The sequence below is a fragment of the Pristiophorus japonicus genome, chromosome X (assembly GCF_044704955.1).
Source record: "Pristiophorus japonicus isolate sPriJap1 chromosome X, sPriJap1.hap1, whole genome shotgun sequence".
NCBI lineage: Eukaryota > Metazoa > Chordata > Chondrichthyes > Pristiophoridae > Pristiophorus > Pristiophorus japonicus.
In genome coordinates this window covers 2415276-2423424 of record NC_092010.1, presented here as the reverse complement: position 1 = coordinate 2423424, position 8149 = coordinate 2415276, and the positions used below count along the sequence as shown (strand labels likewise).

The following is an 8149-nucleotide window of genomic DNA, read 5'->3' as shown; positions in this document are numbered from 1 at the left end:
GGAAAGGGAGGCTAATGGAGTGACTGGTTGTGATTGGATAATGGGAGATCATTGAGTAAGGTAGAGAGTTGTGCAATGGGAGACCACTGAGTGAGGGAGTGAGTTGGAAAATGCAAGTCCATTGAGTGACTGTTAGAGAGTTATACAATAGGAGCTCATTTAATGATGGAGACAGTTGAACAATGAGAGCACATTCAGTGAGGGCCTGAGTTGAACAATGGGATCTCATTGAGTGATGAAGAGCGTTGGACAATGGGATCTCATTGAGTGATGAAGTGAGTTGAACAATGAGTGCTGATTGAGCGATGGACCGAGTTGGACCAATTGTATTTCACTGAGTGATGGACAATGGCTGCTCTTTACGTGCATGCTGAACATTGGATAATGAGAGCTATAAGTGAACTAGAATCCATGCAGTTTGTACGGCTATAAAATAAATATTTATTATACTGACAGCCAATCATTCTCTCATTACTATTTTCCAACCTCTGTCTCGAACCTAACTTAGAAATGTCCTCTCCTGCCAAGTTTCCTCACTCCCTCTTTGCATCTTCACTGTGTTGAAACCATGTTTCATCACACTGTCTCCTACTCATTACCTTTACATGATAGTCTCTGGTCAATGCTGATTCTTACGCACGCAAGTTTACATTTCTCTACATTATGCGAACATCAACAGCCTTTCACATAAGTTGCAGTGCCCGAGTTGTTGAGAAAATAAAAGTTATGATCGAAACATACTATTAAGGCAGTACTATAAACATCCCATGGCCATAATCAATCTTGAATACTGGCTGTTGCTAGGGAGAATTCTCAACAGTTGCTAGGCCAGGGTATCTCTCCCTCATGTAACATGCCCTATAACACATGGTGTGGGTGTAATTACTAACTTTCCCCTCTCTTTCCCTCTCTGGCAATAACTTAATGACCATCGTGATTCTCTCCCGTGGGAGCTGTGGCCTCCCCAGATGCACGGGCCGTTACCTGGTCTCCATGGCAGCGGTGGACTTGCTGGTCATCATCTTCTGTGTGATGTTGAACTACCTGGGATCTCTCTACTTCCCCTTCTCGATCCTCACCCATTACCACGTATGTAGCCTGAACAGCATCATGAATGCTGCGGTGGTGGACTGCTCGGTCTGGCTCACCGTGGCCTTCACCCTTGATCGATTTGTCGCCATTTCTTTCCAGAAATGGAAAGCGAGATACTGCACGGTGGGAACAGCGACCGGGGTGATAACGATTGTGTGCACGGTGAGCTACCTGCGCAATATCCCGCGCTACTTCTCCTACGTAGCCGTTGATGCCCGCGGCCCATTCCCAGTCTGCAGGCTCCGCAATCTTTGTACCAAAACCTCCTGGGCAGCATACCTTTGGTCCTGTACCATCTTAACCCCTCTCATTCCCTACGTGTGCATCTTGCTGCTCAACGCTCTCACCGTCAGGTACGTTCTCGTGGCCAGTCGGGTCCGCAGGGCATTCCGGGGTCAAGGTGGCGATGGGAAGCAAGTTGACCCGGAGATGAGAACCGGAGAAGGTCCATCATCCTGCTCTTCGCCATATCGGGCAGCTTCATCGTGCTGTGGATGACCAGAGTGGTGATCTTTGTGTTCCAGGAGATGTTGCTGGACATGGGCCCCATGGTCATCGTCATGCAGGTCGGCCACATGCTGATGTACCTGAACTCCTGCACCAACACCTGCATTTACGCTCTCACCCAGGCTAAGTTCAGGGAGGAGTTGAGGCGAGCCATCACACAGCCCATTCATCTGTTTCTGAAGCTCACCAAAGACTTAAAACCGAAGGAGAACTTGTCAACTCATCGGTTTCACCCAGAAGCTGCCCGCAAAGGTGGGGGTGGAGTCTAGGCAGCGGTAACCGGCTGGGATTCTGCTCATCTCGTACAACTAACTAAAAGTGAATTTAAAAACAGAGTTATGGGAAAGTGAGTCAGTGCGTCAAAGGGGAAGTTTGAGTTAACAGAGATAGGGGAGGACAGAAGGTGAAGCTGGGCTGTTCAGGGCTAATTATCACTGGAGCAGTTCTACGTACCGTTTAGATTTTCTAATTCCTCTCACTGTTTGAGATTTACCTCATCTAACACTTCCACCTTTCCACCATCTACAAGGCACACATCAGGAGTGTGATGGAATACTCTCCACTTGCCTGGATGAGTGCAGTTCCAACAACACTCAAGAAGCCCCACGCCATCCAGGACAAAGCAGTCCATGTGATTATCCACCACTTAACCATCCAGTCCCTCCACACTGGTGCACCATGGCACAGTGTGTACCATCTCAGGGATGAGCAGATAATCTGTTTTAATCATGTTGATTAAGGGATAAATATTGACCAGGACACCGGGCATAACTCCCCTGCTCTTCTTCGAAATAGTGCCAAGGGATCTTTTATGTCCACCTGAGAGAGCAGACAGGGCTTCGGTTTAACGTCTCACCCAAAAGACGGCACCTCCGATAGTGCAGCACTCCCTCTGTACTGCACTGGGAGCGTCAGCCTAGATTTGTGTGCTCAAGTTCCTGGAGTGGGACTTGAACCCACAACCTTCTGACTCAGAGGTGAGGGTGCTGCCCACTGATCTACGACTGGTCTACCCCATGGGTTTTTCATTTCAACAAATGGAGGAGGGAGCGTGGGTAACAGATAAATTGATTCACAACATAAGGACATCCCAAAGCAGCTCGCAGCTGATGAATTCCGTCTGAAATGTAGTCACTGTTGTAAAGCAGGAAATGCGGCAGCCAATTTGTGCACAGCAAGCTCCCACAAACACCAATGTGACAAATGACCAGTTTGGATAGGTGTTGGTTGTGAGAGGAATGTTAGCTGGGTTTCCAGGAGCACTCCCTGCTCTTTTAATAGTTGCATGGCATCTACTGGACTGGATCCTCCTCCTCATTCCTCCGTGAAATCGGGTGAGGTTGTGGCAGAGAAAGGGGTCAAAGGCGGGCAGTGAGGCCTATCGCCCATTAATTGCCCGACATCCATTTCCCTCCCCCTGCGTCACTCACCATGTGAGCTCATGAACATGAATCAAGGAAGGACGGTAGGTGAGAGGATCCACCAGCTGGAGTAAAATGCAGAATGATACCTGGACGCCAAGGGTTAAATTACGAGGAGCGATTACACAAACTAGGATTGTATTCCCTCTAATTTAGATGATTAAGGGGTGATCTGATTGAAGATTTCAAGATATTAAGGGGAATTTATACGGGAGATAGAGATAAATTATTTCCACTGGCTGGGGAGCCTCGGACTAGACGGCACAGTCTAAAAATAAGAGCCAGACCTAACAGGGTGAAGTTAGGAAACATTTCTAGACACAGAGTGGCAGAATTTGGGACTCTCTTCTGCAAACACCAATTGATGCTCGATCAATTCTTAATTTTAAATCAGAGATTGACAGATTTTTGTTAACCAACGGCATCCAGGGATCGGGGCCAAGGAGTTCGGCAACAGATCAGACATGATCTCATTGAATGCTGGAAAAGGCTCGAGGTGCTGAATGGCCTCCTCCTGTTCCTATCTTCCTATGAAAGTGCACAAGGGAAGTAGCAATCAGACGTGAAGCGTGGAACTCTGTGAACATTGGGTTACGATACACACCATCCCTGCGTCGTACGATAGGTCTGTTATAACACCTCCTCCCTAAGGTCATCCGGTGAAGCCATTAAACTGTTTTTAGTCACTGCGCCCTTGCATGTTGAGTGCTACCATTTTGAATGATGTCTTCCCTGAATCAATTGCACTGAATTGAAATATAAAATGCTTATTATTCTCATAAATAAACCTGTTAAAAGCCAAGCCGAGCCTGGGTGTCGTTGTGTGACACGCAGTGATGGTGGGATCCAATCCGTGTGGAGGGGGGAGCCTCAATTTAGGGGGCTGGAGATCCACAGGAAATGGGCGGATGCCTCATTAATATCTGCACATCAGGGGTCAGCATCGCAGTTAAGACCCTGATCCCATTTCAATCTCGGCCCGTCTTGGTGCTGCCAGTTCCCGATCCCGTCATAACACATGCCTGCACTCACAGTTGTTAAAGAGGCGTGGTCCTGATCAATAATTTGATTCCCCAAATCAATAGGAACATAGGAATGGAAGGGGGGCATTCAGCACCTCGAGCCTGTTCCGCCACTCACTTCGATTTTGGCTGATCCGTATCGGAACTCCATCTACACGCCTTGGTTCCATAACCCTTAATACCCATACTCAATAAAAACTTATCAGTCTCAGGTTTGTAATTGACCCCCCCCCCCCACTCCAGTGTCAATAGCTTTTTGGGGGAGAATGTTTCAGATTTCCACTCCCCTTTGTGTGAAGAAATGCTTCCTGACATCACCCCTGAATAGCCTGTCTCTAATTTTAAGGTGCTGCCCCCTTGTTCTGGACTATCCCCACCAGAAAAACAGTTTCTCTCTATCTACCCTATCAACTTCTTTTAATCATCTTAACCACCTCAACTGCATCACTCCTTAATCTTCTATACTCAAGCTTAATAAAGGGATAATTAAGAGTAATAAGCTTCTTTTCCCATGAACATCAGGTGTCACAGATGTATTAAGTATGCAGCTACTTAAACATACTTAAAAATAAAACTTCCTATCACACTTAGAATCGTTGAAATTCATGGGACAGAAAGAGGCCATTCGACCTGTTGTGTCCGTTCCGTCCGACAAAAAGCTATCCAGCTTAAACCGACTTTCCAGCTGTTGGTCCGTAGCCCTGTCGGTTACGGCACTTCAAGTGCATATCCAAGTATTTTTACATATGATATGGGTTTCTGCCTCTACCACCCTTTCAGGCAGCGAGCTTCAGACCCCCACCGTCCTCTGCATGAAAAAAATTCTCAAATCCACTCCAACCCTTCGACTAATGACTTTAAATCTTGATGATGGTTTGGTTGAAGATTGAAATGTGTGAGAGATCTGAGGTCACTATCTTAGGCTTTTACAATACCAAATATACATCACAAACTGTCAGTTTTATACATATCTCTCACTCACTCCATGTGACTATCCACACAATTCTGCATTATGCCATTATACGTTAAAATACAATTGAATTGACTTGCACATTATCAATAAATTTAGTGTTAACAAGTTATTTTTCCATCGACCGCTGCAGTTCCCTTACTTCGTTATTTTTCTGATAGGTTCACTCTTGTTTCATAAAATTGCCATTCCACCAAGTTTCTTTTAAATTAATTATCGGTATGTGGGCATCGCTGGCAAATCCGGCATTTATTGCACATCCCTAATTGCCCTTGAGAATGTGATGATGAGACGCCGTTTTGAACCCCTACAGTCCGTGTGGGGTCAAGGTCTATTTTCGGAGTGGTTTGGTACAACTGAGTACTGGGCCATTTCGTAGGGTGGTTAAGAGAAACCCACATTGCTGTGGGTCTGGAGTCACCTATAGGCCAGATTTCCATCCCTAAGGGGCAGTGGTAAACCAGATGGGTTTTTAACAACAATCCAGTCATTTCATTCACCATTGCTGATACAGGTTGAATCTCCCTTATCCAGAACCATTCCTGGCCACCGGGTGGTGTATGCGCAGAACTCCGACATAACAAATTGAAGTCCTTCCTCGTAGCTGACTCCTGCGATTGCTGGCTTGACCCCGCGATCCACTGCCCACCCATCCCCACCGCCCGCCATGATCTCTCTGCCGCACTCCCAGCCCCAAGCCAGCCAGCCCCAATATACCCTTGCTCAGTACCTGTACCATCCAATTTAACATGACCACCCCTCGTCCGGAAAATTCCCTTATCCAGAACAGGCCAGGTGCCGAGGATGCTGGATAAGGGGAGTTGCGACCTGTACTAGCTTTTTATTTCAGATTTATTTTAGTAAGTGGATTTAAATTTTCGTGGTGGGATTTGAACTCATGTCTCTGGATTACTAGTCCAGTAACATATTCACTATGCTACCGTACCCACAGTGAAACTTGTAATTGTAATTATGTCTGCCTTTGATTCAGTACCATTTTGTTTGAATCGATCTATACCTATGTGTCCGAGACTCTAACTCTCACTCTTCACCTGAAGGTTACACTCGGTCTCAACACCCCTTGAGCAATGCCAAAAGAGGTTGACTATTCATATATTAAAAATATTATATCTGAGTGCATTTCTTGTCTGAAACATCTTACTTCTTCTTGTCACATTGTTGCCACACTGTTTGCATTAGCTTTGTCCATTATGCCCACATTTATAATGGGAACTACCGATTGAAAACATGCCTTAATAACTTAAGAAATAGGAGCAGGAGTAGGCCATATGGGCCCTCGAGCTGATCTTCTGCACTAACCCAACTTTCCCGCCCAATCCCCATAATCTCTTGTTGCCCCTAGTTTCCAAAAATATATCAATCTGTGCCTTGAATATATTCAATGATTCAGCATCCATGGCACTCTGGGGTGGAGAATTCTAAAGATTCACCACCCTCTGAGTGAAGAAATTCCTCCATCTCAGTCTTAAATGGCTGACCCATTATCCTGAGTCTGTGCCCCCTGGTTCTAGACTCTCCAGCCAGGGGGAATCAACCTGTCAACATCTACCCTGTCAATCCCCCTCAGAATTTTATATGTTTCAATGAGATCACCTCTCATTCTTCCAAACTCCAGAGAGTAAAGGACCACTCTACTCAATGTGTCCTCATAGGACAACTGTCTCGTCCCAGGGATACATCTAGTGAACCTTTGTTGCACCCCCTCTATGGCAAGTATATCCTTCCTTATGTAAGGAGACTAAAACTGTGCACAGTATTCCAGGTGTGGTCTCACCAATGCCCTGTATAATTGCAGCAAGACTTCCTTACGATTGTACTCCAAGACTCTCGCAATAAAGGATAGCCAATTATTTGCTTTGCTAATTATTTGCTGTACCTGCAAGTTAACTTTCCGTGGTCGTGTTCAAGGATACCCAAAACCCTCTGAATATCACCATTTCACAGTTTCTCATCTTAGAGAAAATATTTTGCTTTTCCATTCTTGCTAGCAAAGTGAATAATCTCACATTTCCTTACCTTATACTCCATCTGCCACCTTCCAGCCAAATCGCTCAATCGATCTATATCTCTTTGTGGCTTCTTTGCATCCTCCTCGTTGCTAACGTTCACCGAGATTTGTATGGTCAGTATACTTGGATATATTACACTCAGTTCTCATTGTCATTGTCATCATCCACGTCATTGATATAGATTGTATTCAGCTTAGGCCCAAGCACTGATCCAGCCAGGAGAAACAGCCTCTCAGCATCTACCCTGTCAAGTCCTCCAAGAATTTTATACGTTTCAATGAGATCATCTCTCATTCTTCTAAACTCCAGAGAAGATAGGCTCATTCTACTCAATTGCGCCTCACTGGACAAATCTCTCATCCCAGGAATCCATCTGGTTAACCATCATTGCGCTGCCTCTCAGGCAAATAGATCCTTCCTTAATATCACGTTGTAATGACAGCTTCCATACAGTAGTGGCACTGTAATGCACTCTAATATATTCATTCAGATTTTAATTGCTATTTGAAAAGGTTACTTCGGGTACAAGAAGAAGCTATTAGTTACTGCAGGAAATTGGTCTCCAAAGTTGATCTCCTGTATGTAGAAAATAACTTTTGACCTTTAATTCTCGTCCGAATCATGGAAATTCTTAAACAGCCCGTCTGAAAAGTCTGTTTTAGCTCAACTACTTTTCTGTAGCTCCTCAACCTGAACTGGATAAGTACCTGAAGGAAAAAAAAAACGCAGGGCTATGGGGAAAGGGCGGGGGAGTGGGACGAGCTGAGGTGCTATTGCAGAGAGCCGACATGGTCTCAACGTGCCGAATAGCCTCATTCTGTACTGTAGCCATGCTATGATTCTGTGAATTAAGGTGAGGGAGTTAAGAAGAGTTAAGGTTGAGGGGTTAAAGTGAGAATGTTGAGGATTCGAGTTGTTACTTGACAGATATTTGAAGGCAAGGAGTGACTTTCTACCTCTGCTGATCAGCACCTCCAGGCCCGGTGAGACGGATTATTTCTCTGGGTTGAATTAAGTTGCAGGAGCTCCTTCAGCCATCCCTGGGATCCTTTGGTTTCATGCGTTCGGATTGTGACAGCTGCTCCCTGAGCTAGTGCCAGGGGGGTG

At 45.6% G+C, this 8149-nt stretch overlaps 1 pseudogene; it reads left to right on the top strand.

Moving 5' to 3' along the window:
- The first annotated feature begins 909 nt into the window (after nucleotides 1–909).
- LOC139240773 (probable G-protein coupled receptor 139) lies at nucleotides 910–1868 on the top strand (annotated as a pseudogene).
- The last annotated feature ends 6281 nt before the right edge of the window (nucleotides 1869–8149 follow it).